The sequence below is a fragment of the Oryctolagus cuniculus genome, chromosome 6 (genome assembly GCF_964237555.1).
Source record: "Oryctolagus cuniculus chromosome 6, mOryCun1.1, whole genome shotgun sequence".
Classification (NCBI taxonomy): domain Eukaryota; kingdom Metazoa; phylum Chordata; class Mammalia; order Lagomorpha; family Leporidae; genus Oryctolagus; species Oryctolagus cuniculus.
The window spans coordinates 118,397,732-118,418,834 of NC_091437.1; the positions used below are offsets into that span (position 1 = coordinate 118,397,732).

General features: G+C 36.0%; 1 protein-coding gene and 1 long non-coding RNA gene across 7 annotated transcripts in view; one reads left to right on the forward strand and one right to left on the reverse strand.

Moving 5' to 3' along the window:
* The window catches only part of TRIQK (triple QxxK/R motif containing), a 120,928-nt gene extending 104,788 nt beyond the window's left edge, over window positions 1-16,140 (reverse strand). For 4 of the 6 annotated variants that reach the window (XM_008255727.4, XM_008255725.4, XM_051843885.2 and 1 more), the window contains exon 1: window positions 16,002-16,140. The gene's annotated coding sequence lies outside the window, so the exon portion shown is untranslated. The remainder of the gene's footprint in view (window positions 1-16,001) is intronic. The other 2 variants (XM_008255729.4, XM_008255728.4) reach the window with 2 other exon arrangements.
* The window catches only part of LOC127490593 (uncharacterized), a 61,108-nt gene continuing 56,141 nt past the window's right edge, over window positions 16,137-21,103 (forward strand). The window contains exon 1 of the long non-coding RNA XR_007918649.2: window positions 16,137-16,312. This is a non-coding gene — a long non-coding RNA (uncharacterized lncRNA). The remainder of the gene's footprint in view (window positions 16,313-21,103) is intronic.

Below are 21,103 nucleotides of genomic sequence, written 5' to 3' on the forward strand. Positions count from 1 at the left end.
AGAAGAGAGGACAGCCATGCAGCTGCCAGCCACGCGCTGCCAGTGACTCCTGCATATACACTGCCAGCACCCAGCTAGGAAGCACCATCTTCCCGGGGCAAAGTGAGAAGAGGCTGCCATGGCCTGCGACTGGCAGCTTCGACAGAGGGAGAGCTTCATGGTCCTCATAGCTCTGAGTCCAGCCTGCAGAACTGCATGGGGCCTGAATGACTGCTTTGCTCCAGGAAGTAAAACTATGTTGCTTCTCTCTCTTCCCTTCACTGACCTACAAGATTGTATTTGGTGAAGTAGAGCTGCAGCTGTTCTCTGTTCTGACTCAGGGAACTGAGTTAAATTGTAAAATGATAAATACTTTTGAGTTTATTTTGAAATAATCTGTTGCTTTAAATTAAAAATATCAAGGTTGGCAATGTGGTATAGTGGGTAAAGCCACTGCTTGCAATGCTAGCATCCCATATGGGCACCACTTCGAGTTCTGGCTGCTCCACTTCCAATCCAGTTCCCTATTAATTTGTCCAGGAAAGCAATAGAAGGTGGCCCAAGGGCGTGGACCCCTGCACCCAGCTATCCCACTCCTCAGAATATATGTAAAGGAAATACCATCAGCATATGAAAGAATTACCTATAATCTCAGGTTTATAGCAGCTGAATTCACAATTGCTAAGATATGGAATTAATATAGATGTCCATTAACTGATGATTGTATAAAGAAAATGATATATATATATACATACACGATGGAATATTAGTCATAAAAGGAATGAAATCTTGACATTTTCAACAAAACAACACAACTGAAGATCATTATGCTATGTGAACTAAGCCAGAACCCAAAAGAAAAATGTCACATTTTCTTTTATTTGTGTTAGTTAATATATAGAGAGAGGACAAAAATTGTATGGATATTAGATCATTTGGTATATTGTTTTAAATATTGCTTCACTGAATCATACCATGTAAGTGACAATATTCTCTTATTCATATGTTAAAAAATGGAGGGGGTCAATAGTGAAGACTCTTGGGGTACTAGTAATGCTTTGTTCTTAATTTGGGTGTTAATTATATGAGTGTGATGAGATGACAAAAAAACCCATTGTTCTGTACACATAAGTACATTTCTTGGTATGAATACTATATTTTAATAAAATGCTTTAAAATATTAAAAGGAACAAGGAACAATGAAGTAATACATGATTTATTAATTTTTATTCAATGAATATTTACTGAATATCTAGTATGCTCTAGTTAATGAACTGGATGATAATAATCCGAGTCAAGAGTCATAATATGAAAGAACAGTGGTTTTATTGCTATAAAAGGATAAGAGCAGGCCCCTATCTTACACCATATACAAAAATTAACTTAAAATGAATCATGGACCTAAATTCAAATGGTAAAATTATAAAACACTAAGAGAAAATGTAGGTTGAAATTTTATGACCTTGAATTAGGCAATAATTTCTTAGATACAACACCAAAGCAAAAGTAAAGATATTAAATGAAAAAATTGAACTTCATCAAAAGTCCACGCTTTAAATAATTTGATCAAGAAAGTGATCAGGGGCAGTGTGTGTTGTAGTGGGTTAAGCTGCTACCTGCAATGCTGGAATCCCATATGGGTGCTTGTTCAAGTCCCAGATACTCTGCTTTTGAACCAGTTCTCTACTAATGCAATTGGGAAGACAGAAGAGGAAGGCCCATGTACTTGGGCCCCTGAAACCCATATAGGAGCCCTGGATGGCATTCCAGGCTCCTGACTTTGGCTTGGCTCATCTCTGGCTGTTACAGCCATTTGGGGATTAAACCAGTTGATGGAAATGTTTCTCTCTCTCTCTCTTTCAGATCTTTAAAACATAAAGGAAGGAAGCAAGATCATAAAGCTGAGAAAATCTATAATGACAAGATCTGTCTTGCAACAAATACTAAAGGGAGTTTTCAAGCTGAAACAGAGACACTAATGAGTAAGAAAAAAATACAAGAAAGCAGAAAATTCACTGCTAAGAGTAACTATACAGTCAAATTCAGAACACTCTAATACTGTAAAAACAGTAAATAAACCATTTTATCCTTAGTATGATGACTAAGAAACAAATTAAAAAGTGTAACTAATAGATTAAGAGATAGGCAACATATAAGTTGTAAATGTGATATCAAAAATTCAAAATGTGGGGAAGAATAGAGGTTTTTTATTAATATGTTCCTCTTTTCTTTTATTTGCTTATTTTTCTATATTTACAATCAAAGTTAGGTTACTACCATTTCAGAATAGCTTGATATAATCAAAAGATAGTTTTGTTAGTCTCACGATAACCACAAAGCAAAAATTCATAAGACATACATCAAAAATAATAAGCAGAGTACCAGAGAAAATCAAGGAACCACAAAAGAAGACCATAAGAAATGGAGAATGAAAGAAAAATAAATATATTACAACAAAAATTAGAAATATACTAACAAAATGAGAGTAGTAAGACTTTCCATATCAAAAATTACCCCAGGCATAAATGCAATAAATTCTCAAAGTAAGTGAATAATTTTTTTTTAAAAAAGAAGACTCACTTATATGCTACTTACAGGAAACTTACTTCACTTCTAATGACACAAGAGAATCCCAAAGAAATCAGGAGTAGTCATATGAATTAATGAGAAAATAGAAAAAATGATAAAGACCAGAGCTGAAATAAATGAAGGAGACTGAAAGGAAAAGGAAAAAAATTCAAAATATCAAAGAAATAATGAGCTAGATGATTTTTCAAACATATAAGCAATATTGACAACCTTTCACTAGATTAGGAAAATGAAAGAGAAGACTCAAATAAAATCAGAGACAAAATGGAGACATTCAACTGGTGCTACATAAATACAAAGATTAGAGATTATTAAGTGTAACTCCATGCTAACAAATTTTATAACCTAGGAGAAATGGGTCAATTCCTAGGCACATACATCTTACCAAGATTGAATTATTAAGAAATAGAAAACTTGAACATACCAATAACAAGGAATGAGACTAAATAAGAAAATGTCTCTGATCAGAAAATTCAGGACCAGATGGTTTCACTGCTGAATTCTACCAAATATTTTTAAAAGGACCAATACAAGGGTTGGTGCTGTGGCATAGCTGGTAAAGCTGCCACCTGCAGTGCCAGCATCCCATATGGGTACCTGCTTAAGTGCCAACTACTCCACTTCTGATCCAGCTCTCTACCATACCCTGGGAAAGCAGTGGAAGATGGCCCAAGTTCTTGGGTTCCTGCACCCATGTGGGAGACCCGGAAGAAGCTCCTAGCTCCTGGCTTTGGATTGGTCTAGCTCCGGCCTTTGCAGCCATCTGGGGAGTGAACCAGCCATAGAAGATCTCTCTGCCACTGCCTCTGCCTCTTCCTCTGCCACTGCATCTGTGTAACCCTGCCTTTCAAATAAATAAATAAATCTTTTTTAAAAATGACTAACACAAATTGTTGTTAAATTATTCTAAAGATTTGATAAGGGAACTCTCAAAAGTCATTCTATAAGGCCAGAAATACCCTGACACACAACCAGAAAAGGATATAATAACAAAAGAAATTTAGTAGACCAGGATTCCTGATGAATACTGATAGAAAAATCCTCAGCAAAATACTAGCAAGCCAAGTTCAACAGTACATTTACAAAGATTATTCATCATGACCAAGTAGGTAAATAATCATAGGGATACAAGGATGGTTCACCACATGCAAATAAATAAATATGATACATATCTACAGAATAAATGACAAAAAATATAGTGCCATTTCACTACATGTAGAAAACATATTCATAAAATTCACATCTTTTCATAACAAAAAAATCTGAATAAATTAGTTACAGAAGGAACGTATCTCAATTTAATAAAGGCACATCTAAAAAGTCAAAAAGTAACATTATGTTCAATAGAAAAAGTTGAACATTTTTCTAAGATCTGGACCAAGATACAGATGCCCATTCTCACCAAATATATTCAACATAGTATTGGAATTCCTGAATAGAGAAATCAGGCAAGAAAAAGAGAGAGTATACACAATGGAAAGGAGGAAGTCTAATTGTCACTGTTTGTAGATGATATGATCTTATAAATAGAAAACCCCAAAGACTCAACCAAAAAGTATATAAGAACTAATAAATGAATTCAGCACAGTTCCAAGTTACAAAATCTTCAAAACTCAGTTGCATTTCTATTTGGCAATAGTGAATTATCTGAAAAACAAACCAGAAAGTAATCCCATTTACAAAAACTACACACACACACACACACACAAAATCAAGCATAAATTTAATCAAAAAGACAAAACATCTCTACAAGAAAACTATAACACATGGAAGGAAGAAATGTAAGAGGATCCAAAAAATAAAAATAATGAATAATATCCCATGTTCATGGATTGGAAGAAATGACATAACTAAAAGGTCACACACCGTAACCTATAGATTCAATGAAATCTCTATCAAAATGCAAGCGATATTCTTTACAATACTAGAAAAAATAATCCTATAATTAGCATGGAATCACAAAAAAAAAACCACGAATATTTAAAGCAATCTTGAGCAAAATGAACAAAGCAGGAGGCATTAAAATACCTATATTCAAAATACACTACAAAGCTATATAATCAAAAAACATCATGGTATTGGCATCAAAACAGACACATCAGCCAATGGAAGAGAATATAAGCATAGAAATAAACCAATTGCCTGATCGTCAATAGAGGTAATAAGAATATATATTAAAGAAAGGACAGTCCCTAAAATAAATACTGAGAAAACTGGATATCCACATGCAGAAGAATGAAAGTAGACCTTTATCTCTCATTATATATAAAAGTCAACACAAAATGGATTAAATATTTAAATGTAAGAAACAAAAGTATGACGTTCCTACAATAAAACATAGGGAAAAATCCTTTACATTATTAAGATGAATGAGAATATTTTTTATTCATAGCTCAAAAGCATAGAGAAAAGCAAACATAATCAAGGATTACAGAAAATGAAAAGCTTTTGCCCAGCAAAGTAAATAGTAAACATAGTGACTAGATAACCTTCAGGATAGGAGAAAAGATTTGCAAACTATATATCTGACAAAGGATTAATATCTGCTTACTGCAGCAATATTCGCTATAGGCAAAAAAATAGAAATAGGCTATTTATAGAAATGATGGATAAAGAAAATGTGGTATATTATACTCAATGGGATGCTATTCAGACATTAAAAAGATGAAGTTCTGTCAGTTCCAACAACATGAATGGAACTGGAGGTCATTTTGTTAAGTAAAAAGAAGCCAGACACATAAATACTACAGGATCACACTCAAATATGGAATCTCAAAAAATTAATCTACAAGTTGAGAGTAGAATAATGATTACCAGGGTCCGGGGAGAGTAGAGACATTGGGAGGGGGAAAACGTTGATCAGTGGGAACTAAGGTGAAGTGAGTTCTGAGAAAGGATTTTGAATGTTTTCACTACAGAGAAATGATAAATATTTAAGGATATATACATATATTTATTCGGATTTTAATATTAAATCATGTACATATATATCAAATATCACAGGATACTCAATAAATATGTCATTTTATGTACCAACGTAAAAATATTTTAAAAGAGAAAGACATTCTGAATAATCAGAGAAAATATTTGTAAATCATGTATATAATAAAGATTATGTACTGAGATTGTATAAGAAACTCTCACAGCTCAACAATAAAAAGATAAATAATGCAGGTTTTTAGTGAGCAAGTACTTGGACATTTTCGTAGAGAAATATGCAAATTTCCAACAAGCATATGAAGAGATACATAATACAATTAATCATGAAGGAAATTCAAAGCAAAACCACAGTGAGATGCATTTCATATACACTTATGAAGCTAAATCAAGGGAAAAAACAAACAATAACAAATGGAGCTGAAGATATGGAGAAACTGGAAAAGTAAAATGGTACACCTATAATTCTGAGAGCAGTTTGGTGATTTCTTAAAAAACCAGAGTTTTCCACATGACCAGAAAATCCACCCTTAGACTAATATCCAAGAGAAACAAAAACTTATCTCTACACAACAACCTGTACATGAATGTTCACAGAAGCATTATGCTAATAGCCTGAGTGGAAGCAACCCATAATGAATAGAAAACAGAATGTGGTACATTCATATAACGGAATATTAATCCATAAAAATAAATGATATATTGATGCATGTTACAATATAGATGAACTTTGAAAACATTAAAATAAGTGAAAGAAATCAGTTGCAAATTTCACTTAGTGCATCATTCCTATTACTCACTTTATATAAAATGTCAAAAATGGGAGATCAGTATAAATAAGACATAGATTAGTGGTTGCTAAAAGGGTAGAGTAGAAGCAACTGAGACAGGAAATTATTTGTAATGGTTAGAGGGTTTCTTTTTGAAATAATTAATATATTCTAAAATTAGATAGTGATGATTGTTGCACAACCCTGTGAATATGCTAAAAGCCACTCAGCAGCATATTTCAAAATGATAAATCTTATAGTTTTGAATCATATCTCAATAAAGCTGTAATTAACAGTATCATAATAATGTAGATCTACAGTTATTATCTAAAATATTTGGGTCAGATGTGTCTTGGATGGTTTTAGTTTACAGAAACATAATATATTCCATCTACTATAATTCTATAGCTCCTAAAGGGATGTATTAGAAATACATTACATGATTATATCATAGAAAAAAAATTATGCTATTGCTTACATAAACAGTCGCATGCCATTTCAAGTCAATTTCTTTTTCCACAACTTTTTTTCCCCAAAAAATTTAGCAAAACTGAATTTTGAAGAAGTTCTAGATTTTGAAAATGTAAAAGTAAATAATGGGTGATAGACTTTGTTAAGAATTATGATTTATATGTGAGTACTCCAAAAAGTTTGTAGAAAACAGAATTGATATGGGCCAGCACCATGGCTCACTTGGTTAATCTTCCCCCTGTGGCACCAGCATGCCATATGGGCACTGGGTTCTAGTCCCAGTTGCTCCTCTTCCAGTCCAGCTCTCTGCTGTGGCCTGGGAAGGCAGTGGAGGATGGCTCAAGTTCTTGGGCCCCTGCACCCACATGGGAGACCAGGAGGAAGCACCTGGCTCCTGGCTTCGGATCAGTGTAGCTCCAGCCATAGCGGCCATTTGGGGGGTGAACCAATGGAAGGAAGACCTTTCTCTCTGTTTCTCTCTCTCACTGTCTATCTGTCAAATAATAATAAAAAAACCAGAATTAATAAATAAGTTATTTTGGTGTAAAATTTTGAAATGTATATATAGATTTTTCATAATTTATATTTTCTGTGAACTTTTTAAAGACTCCCTATATAAGTAATATTCAAAATACAAGCAGTTATCATTTTCTTAGTGACAACTAATATGGCAACAAACACTGTTTAAGTGTTTCACATATTATCAGAAACTCACAAAATATTTCCTCAGTATATGTAAATCAAATCCTACTGAGAAAACTGAGTTTCCTAATGATTAATTTGCTTGCTAGAATTTGGGAAGTTGACAGGGAAGGGGATGAGACAGAGTTCACTGTCTTTCTGCTACATGAAAGAGTACGTTCAGATCATTCACCTAAGCTATAGATTCTACATCTAGGAAATGTCCTTACAACAAAGACTGTTGTGAGAATGAAATGACATAATTTCTATGAAAATAAAGTATTCATTAAAAAGGTCTATATATATATATATATATATATATGAATAAATGAGCCAATATTATCTAGAAAATATCATTTTATGCCAAATCAAGGTCCAAAATTGAATACGGTTTAGATCAAATTCTACACATTCAAAGCTAGTATTTAACTTTATTATAAAAATGCCATGCAATAATCTAAACATGGTTTTTTAAATATCTAAGAAAAGAAAATCCAAATATGTTCAAATGATCTGCAAATAATCTATCATCTCAACTTTTCATAACCAATATGTAAATTCATATGTTTATATGCATTATATTTTGTGATATATATTATATTTTGTCTTCAGGTAGTTCTAATTCACCCAAAAACTGCCAGAGTAGATTACATTTTCTATCTTACAAACAGATCATTTAATTTCTGTATTATCTACCTTGAATCCCTAGGCATTCTTCAAGACCACCATTTCAATTATGCACTCCCTCTGTGTAACTTACATATACTTGTTAACCAAACCTTTGCTCATTATCTTTGACATATAACTCACTTATTAAATAACATACATTTATCCCTATAAGCACTTAGAGTTTTGGCATACACTTGTAAAATATTTTTAATTTCTTATAGTATGGAGGCATTAACTAGCTGATTTTTGTCTTGGGAAATGAAGTTCTAAACTCTTTGCATTAATCTTGCTTCATTTAATGCATAGAGATAGAAAAGAGAAGATCTGGATTATTAAATACAAAGAATGGATTCCTGATGTTAACCTCTGCCCAAAAAAGACAAAAGAGAAGCTGAAGTAAGTAAAACATTAAAGAATAAGAATTGAATAAATTTGGGGTTCTTGAAAGGAAAAATTTACTCCTAAAAACTCAAGATTTTAGTTCACGTCAGAAGCTGGAAAACTCTTTGTTTTCCTGATACAGATTTTTAGGTTTTGAGTGACAAGAGACAAAAATCAAGTTATAATGGTGTCACTAAAATTTGTAGTGTACTGAGAAGCATTACAAAGCAATGAAAGTGCCACATGTGCATCTCTGTGGCAATTACTCAACATTGCTGTTGTAGCAAAGCAGTCATAGACAATAATAAAATAAATGTGTGGCTGTGTTCCACAAAAAAAAACATTATTTATATACAATAAAATCTGAACTTCATACTTTTACATGTCACAAAATATGATTCATTTTTATGATGGTCAGCCATCTAAAAATGCAAACGTCGGGGCCAGCACCATGGTGCAGTAGGTTAATCCTCTGCCTGCAGCGCCAGCATCCCACATGGGTGCCGGTTCTAGTCTCCACCACTCCTCTTCCAATCCAGCTCTCTGCTGTGGCCTGGGAAAGCAGTAGAAGATGGCCCAAGTCCTTGGGCCCCTGCACCCATGTGGGAGATCGGGAAGAAGCACCTGGCTCCTGGCTTCGGATCGGCGCAACTCCAGTTATTGTGGCCATTTGGGGAGTGAACCAACAGAAGGAAGACCTTTTTCTCTGCCTCTCCCTCTCACTGTAACTCTACCTCTCAAATAAATAAATAAATAAAAATGCAAAAGTCAATCTCAGCTCCTAAGTCATTTGTTATAAGCAGAAGCCAAATTTTGCCTATTGATGAAAATTTACTCATTGGTTTTAGGTGTATCTTTAAATCTATTCATAAATTTTGGATTATTAGGTTTCATCTCAGAAAAGTACATCTGAAGATCACAAAATTTTATTTAAACCTAGATTGCTGTTATTGAATTAATCTTTACATGTGTTTTCTTTTGCAAGCATTTTTTTTATACTTGAGCCAATTTTTAACTAGATTTAACAAATTATTTAGAGCTACATCTATATTCTGGCAATTTGGATATACACAATTGTTTTCATGTTCACAGTGCATCATCTTATAATAAATTGGTATCTTAAGGTTTTGTTTTCCCCAAAAGCACACATGAAGTAGTTTAGAGACATTTTACATAATCAGAGTGGTTTCCCTTTGTTCATCACACCAGAAATATAAATTGCATGGGAATTTTGTTTTAAACTATAAAAATATTGTTCTATTATCTCCTGACACTGAATACTACAGAAAAGAAATAGAAGGTCAACCTAATTTTTGTTTCCTGTTAATAACACAATTTTTCCTTTATTTATCTTTTTATTATTTTTTAACAATTTTTCTTTTCTCTTCTTTAGGAACAACTACTCATATTTTTGTCTCTTCCTCAAAAACTCCAAATATCCATATATTGTACTTCATTCTTTATCCTCCACATACCATCTTCTTTTCATGATTTTCTACATTTTTGCCAGGAGAGATTTTTCAGTCTATAACTCACACTGACTAAAATTGCTGAAAAATAGAGTCTGTTCCTTCCTGCCTCATAAATAGGTTGCTTTTTAAAAGATTTATTTTATTTGAAAAGCAGAGTTACAGAGGGGGTTGGTCTTCCATCTCCTGGTTCACTCTTCAAATAGCCCCAACGGCCAGGGCTGGGCCAGGCCGAAGCCAGGTACTTCTTCTGAGTCTCCCTCGTGAATGCAGGAGCCCAAGCACTCGAGCCATCTTCCACTGCACATGAGCAGGGAGGAGCCAGAACAAAAACAGATACCCATATGGGATGCCAGTGCTGTAGGTGGTGGTTTAACTTGCTATGCTACAATGCAACCCCAAAATGGGATTTTTAAGTATGTTATTGTTTTACTCAAAATAATACTTTTCTAGTTAAGGTGCCCAAGTTCTAATCCCAAGAACCACTGAGTAAGTTACCATGTGGGGCATAAGACTTTGCAGAAATGACAAGTGAAGAAACTTGAAATTGTTAAGATCATCCTCCATTTTCTGGATGGGTCTTTAAAAGCGGATTATTTTTCCAACCACAGGCAGAAGGAAATGTGACTGCAGAAGAATAGTTGGAGAGATACAATATTGCTGGTTTTCAAGATGGAAGAAGTGGGTCATAAACCAAGGAATGCTGGCAGCCTCTAAATCCTCAAAAAGGCAAGGACACTGAGATTACTCCTAGAACATCCATAAAGGAATGCAGCTCTGCCAATTCCTGGATTTCAGCCCAATGTGACCCAATTTTTGAAATTCAGAAGTGCAAAATAATAAATTTATGTTGTGTTAAGTCACTAAATTTGCAGTAATGTGTTACAGTGGGAACAGAAGACTTATAGAACTCTAATATTTTTAGTTTGTCACCTTGTTTTCCCTTTCTATCACCATACTGTCACTTTATCGCTTTTCTTTTTATATAAAATTGTCCTATCCATGGAGGTCACGTATACTTGAATGTAATAAACATCAAAGAAGTCCCTTAAAGGACCCTCTTAGCTTAAAATTCCTTCAGTGTTTCCATATATATATCTAGGTATGCCTCAGTGTTCTGCTGATTTCCTTTGCCTTGATTGTGTGAGACATTTTATTCCACTTGATTCACTCACAAATGCTACGTTTATCCAGAATATTTTTGCACTAAAAATAGATTATATCTACATAATCAAGTGTTTTCCAATTATGTTTAGCAGAAATGAGTGTTGGTAGGGTGGGATGGGGAAAGTTAAGGTTGGATCCCCAGGGATAGACAATGAGATTGCGAAATCCTTTTTAAAATTCTATCTTCACACACACACACACACACACCCACCCAAAATTCTCATTGTAAGAAAATTCAGTGATATATTGAGTCACTCATCAATATAATGTTAAAGCACATCTTGTTCAAAACAGTGGTAGAGAACCATAAAGCTTCAATTTGTTTCTACACATATAATGAAATCAGTGCCTAGGAAATCTTTAAAACTCAAGTAAAAATATAACTACTAAAAAAGTCAAGTTTAACATTTTCTGTCTGTTGGAACTTCCACCTTCTCTAGATTATAAACTATAATCTAGGGACAGGTTATAAACTATAATCTAGAGGCCAGCACTGTGAAATTGAAGGTTAAGCCACCACCTGCAGTGTGGGCATCCCATATGGGCACCAGTTCAAGTCCCAGCTGCTCCACTTCTGATCCGGTTCCCTGCAAATATGCCTGGGAAAAGCAGCATAAGATGGCCCAAGTGCTTGGGTCCCTGCACCCACGTGGAAGACTCTAAGGAAGTTCCTAGCTCCTGGCTTCAGTCTGTTCCTGCCCTTGCAGTTGTGGCCATTTGAGGAATGAATCAGCAGATGGAAGATCTCTATCTCTCTCTCTCCTCTATATCTCTGCCTTTCAAATAAATAAATATTTTATAAAAAAGAATAAACTATAATCTACAATTAGGACTTTGCCACAAACATCCATATAAATTATTCTGCACTTTCCAATATTTGAATGTTTTAAATGCTCTCTGCATTAAGCCATCTTCCTTTTGGCTTTCCTAAAATTTTAATTTGTTCAATTGAATTGGTCTGCTATTTCTGTAACCAGGTCACTACTTAATACTACAATAGAAGAACAAAGCTACTTTATTCCTCATGCCATGTTCCACATTCAGTGGCTTAACAGCCATGCGATTGACAAGAGTCTCTCATTTGTGAAAGTATCTTCCCTTTCTGTTCCAATTAAAATGTTTGCTAAAACTCGGAATATTTACCTTTTAATTATTGTTGTTTCACATTTCAAAATTATAATGGAATAAATCGTTACTTTTTCATGAAAACATATACATATTCACTGTTTTGTTGCAAGGATACTTAATATTTCAAACCTTTAAAGATTAAATGCATGTAATAAGGATGAAAACACAAGTAGTCCTAGAACTATATGAGCCATACCTATTCCACAGAAATTTATTGAGGATATCAAATATGGTTAGAAAATATCCAAAATAATATTCTAAGGAATATTTTTGAGACCTTCACATGTAGAGCCAATTATATGGCTCTCAAAAACATAGATACATATAAACAATATCTCAGAAGACATTTAGCCTCGCTTCCTGTTTTCCATGGAAAAACTTTTTATGGGATCAGCGATTTTCAGTGAAGATGTTTTTGACATTAGAGCAAGAGAAGACGATTATTTACTGACCTGGTTGCCCTCTAAATTTCACAATAATTAGCATCCATGAAATTCAGAGTCCCCAAAGTCAGCAGACCTACTTTAAAGACATTGTAATCATTTTAAAACATTTCCACATATTTCAAATGGCCCAGAGTTATCAACCAAAACAGGAAACCAGAGCACAAGTCCTGGCCTCAGATCCCAGTCCTTATTCATAAATGCTCTAGAAGTTACCTGATTCATACAGGATCAAAGTCTAGGCTCTGGTAGACCAGAGTCAGAAGCATTAGGACTAATTCTTGATCTCCCACCTAAAGCACTGTTACCAATCGGGTAGTCAGTAAGGAGGCTGATGATGCAAATTCTACCTATCTGTTTAAACACTCATGCAAGAGCTGTTATAGAGCATCTAAAATCTTTAAGTCCTATATAATGCTCTCTCTAATGCATTTGTCTTTATTCCAGTTTTTCTACCAGACATGAAGAATTGAATAAAGAAAGGAATCATCAAACAGTTGAGTAAAGAAAGGAACACTTAAGTAGTTCAAAAAAATTTAAATGCTAAAGAACAGGCCTCTATACTCCTTTAAGTTTATTACAAATGCAAAAGATCTTTCCCAGTAATATTTTTGCCTATCCAATTGTAACACTTTAGATTTACTACTGATGGCCACTTTCACTGGTAAAGCTAAATAAGGAACTTCATCAAAAATAAATAAATAAATAAACTCTATTTATAGTTATTTGAATTCATAAATTAGGGAAAAAAGACCACAATGAAACCAATCACAATAATTTTTAGGCATAGAGAAGTAAAATGTTATAGAAGATCATTCATTTAACTCAAAGAAAGAGTTATTGCAATCAGGATAATAATAACTCAACGGTATACACTCAACATAGTAGGCTTTTCTTTGTTCAAAATGGACTTTGATAGAATATAAAACATAGGTATTTAATGTCTATCTAAAAATACAATTCAACATTTTCCCAAAATATTTAATTGCTTAAATATCAGAAAATGCTTTAAGAAATTATGATAAATGGATATTTGAGATATAGCTTACATGATATTATAAGACAGCAACAATTTACTGAGCATTGATAGTCATGATTGTTAATGCTAAAAGGAGAAAAAGAAGAAAATAGGGAGAATAGGAGAGTCTCTGAAGACCCTGAAGTAGCAATGTAAACTACAGTAAGTGGCATTGCAAAGAAAGGACAATCATCCAATTCTGCTCCAAATTATGGGACTTTGGGTAAAAGTTACTCTGTTTTTCTTTGGAACTGGGGAAGTACAAGGAAAGAAATTCCTTATTCCTAAAGAAGTCGAAGGAAAATAGGTGTTTTTAATCCAGCATCCATTTATACTTCCAGCTGTGCCTTTTTGGGAAGTTAACAGCTTTCATTGGCTTCTCAAATGGAATGATACCATAGAGTTAGTTTTGATTAGAATAAAAGGTGATGTTTATCAATACTTTCAGTAAAACATATATTTAAAAAAAAAAAAACTAGTTATTTAAAGGAAAAAAAGAATTTCATGCAAGAAATTTCAAGTGCTACCCAACCAAATCCATGTCAATAATGGATAGATGGGCCGGTGCAGTGGCTCACTAGGCTAATCCTCAGCCTTGCGGCGACGGCACACCAGGTTCTAGTCCCGGTCTGGGCACCTGATTCTTTCCCGGTTGCCCCTCTTCCAGGCCAGCTCTCTGCTGTGGCCAGGGAGTGCAGTGGAGGATGGCCCAACTACTTGGGTCCTGTACCCCACGGGAGACCAGGAGAAGCACCTGGCTCCTGCCATCGGATCAGCGCAGTGCGACGGCCACAGCGCGCCTGCCGCGGCGGCCATTGGAGGGTGAAGCAACAGCAAAGGAAGACCTTTCTCTCTGTCTTGCTCTCTCACTGTCCACTCTGCCTGTCAAAAAAAAATAATAGTAATGGATAGATGAATGGGTTTCTCCTCCACTTATAAGTAATCCAGAAATAAGAGATGAAACCACAAGACAAATTCAAGAATACCTTAAGCATAATGATTATACTTACAGGTACTTACAAATCAGGATCAGATAGAAAATGGGTTAAAATTACAATAACAAAAACTGTGCAAATTGCTTTAGTAATACCTTCACAACCAATTATTCCTCTTTAGGCAGGAAAGGCACATACAAGTAGTTCTACTTTACAGATGAGAAAACAGGTGAGAGGGTTATTGCCCAAGGGCAAAACATTAACTAACCCTGCCAGTCTCCTGACTTGTAGGCCAGTGTTCTCCCCAGTGTTAGCAAGCAGTGTAAGCTTCCTTCCTGGGGATTTATTTACTCTGTATACCTGGCAGAGGGAAGCAGAGAATTTTACATCCTTTGTGTTTTATGTTTGTTCTGCTGAAACATTTGGGGCCAGGTGATAGCACTAAAGTTTAGGAGATTTGAAATGGCTGTCCGTGGTTATCACCTCTTAGTTGGTCATTAAGTACGGGCCCAACCGAAGCGAGAAAAAGGCTTTACAACACTAGTAGACCTCTCCACTGCAGGGACTGAAGGGGAGATCAGATATTGGGGCCCATTCAGCAATAAATTGCCTCAACTTTGTAAGGCACTTCCTTCAGCTCCAAGAGGCAGCAATCAGAAAAAGAATTCCAGGTAAAGGCTCCTGGTCCTGTACGTGGACACCAACACCTCTTGGGTTCAGGGATTCACCAAACACCTAGAAATGTAATCCGTCCCCCACACCCACCACCAACCTATCACCTAATAAAACCACCCCGTAGTGCAAATGTTTTTATCTGTAGACACGTGTTCATTAACAGAGCGCCAGAAAAATGCGCCAAGAGGAGTCACAGGGAAAAGCCAGGCCCGCGGGGAAACTGCAAAACCCCACTGCGGCCCCGAGAACTAAGCGGCTGTGAGTTGACTGACAGCAGAAAGGAGCCAATCCCTAGCCAAGCGAAAGGCCTCGGGATGTGGGCGGGACGAACGTCTCCAGGGCCTCGCGGGCCGCCCCAGACACGCTGGCAGGGCGGGAACCGCGCATTCCTAGGCGACCGCGGCGGCCACGCCCACTCCCGGCCGGACCCTGCGCCCGCCAGCCCACTCCGCCCCTCCGCGTTCTCCCCAGTTACGGGAAGGGGTCCTGAGTGACTGCCGTAACTACTGGGTTTCCCAAAGCTCCGGATTCCTCTTGCGGGGCCTCCCTCACCCAGCCCGCCCAAAGATCGTCCCGTAAACGCACGGGGGGCTCGCCTCAGGTGGTGCTCCCATTTTTCAGCCCCGCACCCCAAAGCGTCCTGGGCAGGGTCTCCCCAGCCCCCTCGCCCTCGCTGGACGCACACACACCTCAGCTCTGCCAAGGCAAGGGCCGACAAACTTCGAGTCCGGCTGGAAATGTTGCTGTCCACGGTCCTGTCACTCAGAAGCAGGGGCGGGACGAACCGGCCTCACAGCCCCTGCTCCCGAAAGGCGGTCGGGGGAGAGGCGGGGCTCGGATGGCAGGGGCGGGACCAGGCCTCAATGTGATCTCTCATTGGTCGGCATCTCTCCCGCTTCTGCGCGGGTCCTGGGAGGCGAGGCAGCAGCCCTGAGGCCTTTCGTTTTGACAGGAGCCTGAAGCTCTACCACCTGTCTCACAAGGTGACTGGAAGTTAAAAGTAAGGACTGTGATTTGTTTTATAAATATAAAATGCGAAAGTATATAATTTTGATTATTGACCAGCTCCGAACACACACACATGCACACGCGTACACACACACCCACACTCTCCTATCTACTCTTTGAGGCACATTTCTAGATGAAATTAGGAATTGTCTTTGAAAATACGTATCCCTTCCTGATTGAAGCAGAAAGGAAAACAACCAAAACAACTTTTATAATATTTAGCTTTTAACAACCATGTAGAGTGATCAACTTAGGAAAGGATGCATTGTCTTTGAAATGTATTCCTTACTGATTCAAACAGAAAAAACGAAAACAGCCTTTTATATTGGATTAGCTTTTCAAAAAATTTATTATTCATTTGAAAGGCAGAGTTACGGAAAGAGGGAGAGGCAGCGGAGGGAAGTCTTCCATCCGTTGGTTCACTCCCCAAATGGCAGCGACAGCGGGGGCTGGGCCAGGCTGAAGCCAGCAGCCAGAAGCTTCTTCAGTATCTCCCACTGGGTGCAGGGACCCAAACGCTCCGGCCATCTGCCCCTGCTTTCCCAGGCCCAGTAGCGTGGGGTTGTATAGGAAGTGGAAGGAGAATGGAACTGACACCCATAGGTGATGCCTTGCAGTGGGTGGCACTTAACCACTGATGCCTAATTTCAGCTTTTAACATGAGCTTAATCAATTTAGGAAAAGTGATTTGTAAAACATGACCAACAAATAATGTTTGGGAGTTTATGCTCAGGTACTTCGTTTTCACATCCATGAAGTGGGAATGAGATATTAAAATGTTGTTTGTTAGAGGAAACATTTGACAATCGGATGCTTTACACCTTATACTCAGGTAATACTTACAGAATCCACTGAGAGATGTTGTTATTATCCACAGTCTGAACATTGAACCAAACCAAGATTAGTTTGCCTGCAGACATTTTTTTTATGGTATTTCTGGTAAACTGAATTTAAAATTCCTTCAAAGAACTATGCCAATGCAAGTTTAATTTTTTTTTATCTTGTTCAACTGTAGGTAGTGCTCCTCAAGGCCAACCCATCTTGTCTTTTTTTAAAAGCTCTTGAGGAAAAGCGTAACATGCATTAAAAAAAAAAAAACAAAAAACCTGAGACAAGTATAAATACACAAACCAGAAAGGTTCCCTAATCTCCCACGATACAATGGCCAGGATTTGAATCCAAAGTGTATTTTTATCTTTTGCCCTCCTAAATCATTTCCTGGCCACCAGTTCCTTCCCTAGAAATAAATGTAGAGTTAAATGAGATTATATTGATAATCTTAATTATCGTGTGTATGTGTGGGTGGGTGGGTGTGGGTGCGTGTGCATGTACGTAGCTTAAAATAGTGAAACCCTTTTTCTATATATATTAAACTAAAAACCAGAAGTTTTATCTTGTCATATATAATAGTAGTAAGTAGAAAAAAAACTAAAATACTTCTGGACAAGTGATTTGAGACTCAATTAAAATATCCATCATATTGTGATAAAATTGTTAGAGTAAAGGAACACATTCCAATTTCAAATGCTTTTATTTTCTTGTTCTGTTGAATTTTTAAATTCTTCTGAAAGCCTGTTAACTATGAATAACTCCATACAAAACTCTCTTAATTTACATGACTCATGGCCACCATTAAGTTTCCTTAATCCTTTAAAATTATTTGGTTTTAGCAAAAAAAGGAAAGAGTTGTGATTATATATTAATAAGTATATTATATAAATAAGTACCATAAAATGTAAATAAAAGTGATGAATGTATTTACTTAGATCTTTTTTCAATTGCATATTCAAATAAGCACAAAAATGCATTTGTTTGAATGTTCTCACATATATAAAATATACATTTAAATAAATGTGTTGTATGCTTCTAAATGTCTAATCATTGAAATAAACACAGCTGTATGTTCCCCATATGTATAGCTCCAGATGTTTGATTCATTCAAATTTCTGGAACTCTACACCTTGGTATCTGGTTATATATACAATAGAAAAATGATGAACTACATGTGCATAGGAATGAATTTTTAAAATATATCCACTGTAAGAAAATAAGATAGCAAGTATTGAGTCCGTTTCATTGAATTTCTTGTTGTGAACATATCCTTATGAAACGACTTTTCCTAGCTGGTTGTTCAACAAGAGGTTAGTGATCTATAAAATAAGCACCAGTTAACTTGCCCTATATGAATATAACTCTTGCAAATGTTTTCAAAAGATTTAAACACCAAAAAAAGTTTTTTACAAGTTAGCTCTTTTTTTATTTTTATTTATTTTTTTTTTTTGAGAGGTAGAGTTACAGACAGCAAAAAAGAGAGACAGAGAGAAGAGGGAAAGGTCTTCCATCCGCTGGTTCACTCCCCAGATGGCCGTAACCAGCTGTAACCGCCGGAGCTGCACAGATGGGAAGCCAGGAGCCAGGAGTTTCCTCCAGTTTCCCACACAGGTGCATGGGCCCAAGGACTTGAGCCAACCTCTACTGCTTTCCCAGGCCATATCAGAGAGCTGGATTGGAAGAGGAGCAGTCAGGACTAGAACCAGTACCCACATGGGATGCAGGTGCTGCAGGAGGTGGATTAACCTAATACACCACAGAGCTGGCCCCACCAGTTAACTCTTAATCCTCCCCAGATTTCAAGTAGGAAAAGTCACACTATTCACTTCTAGATTATTGCTTTTTCACTTCTTTCTTCTACTACAAAACTTGAAACATTTATAATTTGGAGTTCCCCCATAGGCACAAATGTTTATTAGAAGTCATTATGGAGAACAAACATAACTAGCCAAACAACAAATAAATATTTTTAGGCACTCTGAACAAGAAGTAAATGGTTACATGAAAATTAAAACACCCAGTTATATGTTTTGAATATGCTTGTTTCTTTAACGTGCTAATGCTTTTGGCCTAGATGAATATGCATATACCTTGAAATGGAAGGCAATCAATTTGACATATTTATAGAAATTCTTTAGTAATCATGAAGCTCACATTACTTAACAAAATTATTAAATGTTAAGAATATATGAAGTCTATTGAATATATTAAAATTATAAATATAATGTTAAATTACTTAATCTTGTCCAGCAGCCGTTTGCCTAGTTACTCAAAGTTTAATTATCCAGCCTAGCTCTCCAAGAAGCAGGAATCAATTATATAGTAGGTCAAACCAAATATTGCTATTTCTGCACAGTCATACCAGGAAAGTGTTAGGGTGAGCATTGTTTAAATTTAAAGCAATGATTTCTCATGTGAATTCATTTAAAAAAGCTCTATGATCCCCAAAGTCTGTTCTTTTAAGTCATAGTAACTTATAGTACTATATTTAAAATATAGTACTATATTTAATAAAACCTAGAAAATGAATATGCTTTCCTTAAAGGTAAACTTCATTTTCAAAACTCAGAAAATTAATAAACCATCAAAAATCATTTTTGTTAGGACTGGCATTGTGGCATAGCTGGTAAAGCCATCATCTGTGATGCCTGCATCCCAAATCAGCGCTGGTTCTTGTTCCAGCTGCTCCATTTCTGATCCAGCTCCCTTCTAATGGCTTAGGAAATCAGCAGGTGATGGCCCAAGTACTTGAATCCCTGCCACTCTCATGGGAAATCAGGATGAAGTTCCAAGCTGCTGGCTCCTGGGTTCAGCATGGTCCAACCCTGCCCATTGCAGCCATTTGGAGAATAAACCAGCAGGTGTAAGAGCCGTCTCTTTCTCTCTCCCCCAACTCCTTAACTCTGACTTTCAAATAGGTCTTTTAAAAAAAATCATTTTTGTTGGCCTGCACAATAGTTGAAATTATAATTACATAGCATATGTATAGAACAAACCCCATGGAAAGAGCAGGACTACAGTATTAAATGCACATTTCAGTGCTTATTCCTCTTCTGAATAATTAAATGCAAATTGTCTCTGAAATCTGGAAAAAATATTATCTCAAAATATTCCTCAGATGGTACAAGAACATATATAGATGATTATTTCATATAAGTGAAAAAAATATGTAATCACACAATGAAAAATACTTGAAGATAAAATTTGGAACGTATGAAAAGTATATCTTGTAGCCAATTAAAATGTTCACATTTTTTGCAGTACCTTGAACATTTAATATATGTCAACAACTCTAAAATATTTCAGAAATCATGATGCAGCTTGCAAATGATTCACAAACACTAATTCCCCCTTTTTAGTGTACACATAATAATAATGGAAGATTGCCTCCTGATGTCCAGGAGATGACTCAGCAATCCAAACTGTGTGATTTTGTGTCTCTTCCATCTCAAAAGGAGATCTCTGCATTCCTCACATCATGGCAACAGCAATGGAAGAATCTAAAAGGTTTTTTTTTTTTTTTTTTTTTTTTTACTACTGTAAGGAAGAATTCAGGCACATCATCTGGGATGTACTTCTGTCACTCAGTATTATTTCTAAGATACATCAACATTATATTAATTTGATATTATATTGCTAAGAACAATATCCCTGTTTTCTTTGTATTATATCACATTTTCTCCCCAAGTCCAGGATTCCAGAGCCATGTTAGCATGATTCACTTATCCTTTGATTCACAGTATACTTTTTTACATAATTTATTTATGTACATTGCATATTTCTTTATCCACCCAAATAATGTAAATTGATTTAGGGTAGAGATCCTTGGCAGTGCCTAGCACTTCACAGACAATCAAAAAAGGGCCACTGATTAATTATTTTTTACTGATTAAGTTCATTGTTCATAGTCATGATTAACTCATTTTTATCTCCCATGATATCCTAGTGCTTG